Source organism: Anopheles darlingi, chromosome 3, assembly GCF_943734745.1.
Source record: "Anopheles darlingi chromosome 3, idAnoDarlMG_H_01, whole genome shotgun sequence".
Lineage (NCBI taxonomy): Eukaryota > Metazoa > Arthropoda > Insecta > Diptera > Culicidae > Anopheles > Anopheles darlingi.
This window is the reverse complement of record NC_064875.1, coordinates 492,501-496,409: the sequence shown is the minus strand read 5'-3', so window position 1 is coordinate 496,409 and position 3,909 is coordinate 492,501.

Here is a 3,909-nt window from a genome sequence, read left to right as displayed (position 1 = left end):
GCAAACATGCCAAACCCCAACGTCAATTATGGTAAACTCTTCAGCAAAAACTGCCAAACCGGCATATCAAGGAACACAATATGCCCTGTGGCAGTGCTTCATGTAACATGTCCAAGGGTGCTACGATCTTTCCTCTAACATTGTTTCATAGTCACCACCACCTTTTGAAGATACAATAAAATGACAACAAAAAACACTTTTAACGATCCTAGCAACTAGCCGTTTCCTACTGAAAGTGATGCTCATTCTAAAAATTTAACGACATTTCAAACTTACCCTTAGAAGGAATCAAATTATCCCGTTAACGTTTGAGAAATCGATTGAATTTTTCATGAATCTCCGATAATTTTCGTCCGATTTTCTAACAGAGACCACGGTTTATAATGCACCTGCTGGGCGTATGGCAGGCGGTTGAGATAAATCCCAAAAAGGAAAACCCCTTTAAACAGCTGCAACATTTGCAATACGTCTCGGTGCATACGTACACGGTGCAACCGGGAGGCCAAAACAGGTAATAATTCATAAGATCAAGTGGCTAGCTTGCTGTCCTTCTTCCGTTCAAATCGTTCCGTTTCGTTTAGCCCATCCCTGCACGATGAAACGTGCGCTCGCGTGCTGGACCGTTGGAAAGGTAAAATGAACGAAGGGAAACACTTTGAGAAAGCAGTTGATTGATTTGGCCATAAAAGTAAGATTTAATTTTCTAAAGTTTCGCTCCCATCGTGTTTGGCATAAAAAAGCTATTTAACATTTAGGCTTGGCTCTACTATCGATTTGCACACAGTACCCAACTAGTACTGGCCAATGAATAAATGAGGCGTCGTTCGTGTTGGCACCGAGAAATGGATACATTTCTGAGCTCAAGCATCTCTTCATAGACCTTGAATGTGGATTCCAGTGGGCCGTATTCTACACGGTGGATAAGGATCGTAACGCAGGTCTTCTAGAGTATGCTAAGAAGCGTATAAAAGTGCACACAAATCTTGGCATGGTATGGTTTCGAGGATGCACTCAAGGATAAGATGAGTCATCCGGTGAAGAGGACCTGCCGCTGTAACCTCGGTATAATCAGGTAGCTAGCTCGGGGAATGCAAGGCCGCTGTTGGTGTCCCCCTCCCCCCCCCCCCCTGGCCAACGCAAGGATAATGCATTTATACCATTATCGTTTCGCTTCTCGAGGGCTGTGGTTTCCAGCGGGCATCTCGAGCGTGAAAAGATGTAATCGTCATCGTTGTCGCGTCCGTCTTATCTTCTTTAACCCGATACACGGAATCTGCATTATTTGGAATCTGGGTGAGCCGGCGCTGATAGAGGAAAGGGGAGAATTAAGGATGGTGCGAGCGAATAACGATGTCACGGTTGCGGTATGTAACCACATCATCCTGAGAAAGCATTTCGGGCGTAAAATGAGTTGAGTGATGATCGGCAACCGTACACCATAGGCTCACACGAACAGTGTACTGATAAGCTGTAACTTATTACGATAAGGATCACTTTATCCGGGTGAAAGGAGCGAGTATACGAATGCTATTAGTAATGATAGTGTTTTGTAAGATTCCACGAACTTTCGTACAATGCAATTGCTGGAGTAATTCGAAATATTTTGGTTCCAATGGCGCACTACATTGTTGATAACGGTGCAAATCTGTGGCCAGCAAGATGCAATAATTCGCGCGTAATGCATGACGACCGTTAGACTGGTAGCTACAGATTTCTTCATTTCACCCCTTCCGTTTGATAAGATGAAAAAAGTACCGCTTTCAAATTGCTTACAGCGTGTGCTTGCGACAAGCAAACGGAGAGTTGGTCATGTATTTTCCCCGGATTCGCTCGTTCTTTTTCACAATCCATTTATACCGGATAAGATACCCGACAGTGACTACCGCTACTGGTGCGCTTACAGTGAGTCGAGCTAGGCTAGTGGTACTATGCAGCGAGGACGGGATTTCTTTCGTATGTTCTGTGTGACTTCCCTTCTCGATGCAGTGCAAGTAGCATCCGGTGCTGCTCCGTATGGTCCGCGTTTTGGCGGCGTATAATTTATCTCTCGACCAAAGAAATGCAAGATACCATGCCCAGCCGCATGCATGCAATCTCCGAAGGACATACAAAACGGAAGGCATTCGCTGGTCAGGATATGTTTTGCTTTTCAAATTCCAGCTACCAAACCCAAATCCCGTGCCGTAGCGCCACACGAGTGCGAATTTATCTTTGCAAATCATGATCCAGAACCAACAGACCATCAGTGCTTGTAGATGAAACAACGAACCAGTACAAGAAAGGAGAGTTGGTGGAAAAAGATACACTCAGCCGAGAATTACCTTCTGCGCTCTGTAACTTTCTTTACACCTTACAGCAATAACGTTCCTGCACCTCACACGCGATGATGGCGAGTGCACAATCGCTTGGTAGGTCTAACAGGAGGTAAGCAGCGACCGGAAACGGTGTGCTAACCACGCTACGAGATGGATGGATCGTTTTGTCGTAAAGAAGTCGTTGTTCTGAAAAATAAATGAAGACAACAACATGCTTCTCCTGCTGCTACTGCTTTTGTGTGAGCCTTATGTGAAAAAATCCCGCGAGCTGGCGAGGCTATGGTCTTCGCTATGGTCTTCACTATGGTGCGGATGGAAGGATTTTCGTTGACAGCTCGTTACTTGCATTATTCTTCATCCGAGGCAATGCAAATGTCCTCGAGCGCTTGAGTCGGAGAAAATGCGAATGAATACTTTCCCGCTTTTTCCTCCGTTTTCTAGACTTAGTGGTGAAATTGGAAAAGTGAATTACCCAAGTCTGGTTGCGGTTGCTGCTGTTGGATGCAGGACAGCAACGCAGCGGAATACAATGGTTTGTCATCTCGTTTTCGGATGGCTTGCTATGCGTGTTTATCTCATCGTTGGCAGGATATTTACCTCGATGTACACTTGCTACAGTGAACAGATCCACCACATCACTGGCAAGTAGATGAATATGTTATTATAAACTTGTTGAGAGATTTTCCAAGAGCGACAAAAGCTGGATATTGTTTCAACCGACCGTTGCTGTTACGACGAGCTTAAGAGAGAAGCTTACAGCGACATTTACGCTGCAATGGTGTGTCCCTGTGGCGCTGTAAAAATTGATGGAAAACGCATAAAACTTTTGGATGACCCATCCGTTTTGAGCGGATTTTGATGATCAAATTATGGTCAAGGCGCGGTCGTAAATGCACTTCATCAACGGAAAACCTTCAGCAGGTCTTTGCAGGATCGTTGTACGTATAAAATTGAAATCCAACTTCCAGCGAAGCCGAAAGTCTTCCTTACACAAAGAGATTTCTTCCTTAAGAATTTATGCACCGAAGAATGATGATCCAAACGAAGGTATTCATGCGGTCGGCCATTGTTTTAATGACATCGTCGCGTCTGATGAAGATGCATGGATGATCGGTGAAAGGTGCTGTTGATGGCATGATGGCATGATGGCAAAATAATGTAATATTTTTCCGTGTTTTCTGAGGCAAATGCAGACCATCAAACGTCAGAAAGACGAAATGCAAATATCGTATACCTTTTTATGCCCGCCCACGAGCACTTTAGGCAATCAATTTTCATGAAATCTCTGATTTTATATTCCTTGGAATGGACCCTTCTTATTGAGGGTCTTTAAGTCTGCCCCCGGTAGAAGACTTCGATGGTGACGATCGATAGACGGAACTTGCGTTGAACAAATGGTAACGATGATGACGATGGTGATGATTAAGGTGGATATAAAGAGGAAGAGCAATCGTACGCGGTGCGATTGTTGAATGATAAGGCAACCTCCTTGACACGACTAAGTGATATAACGAGGTCGCTATGGCAAGGACGAGACCACATGAGTGCCGTTCATACTGACACTGGGAATGTTTTTTTGATTATTTAGCATTCT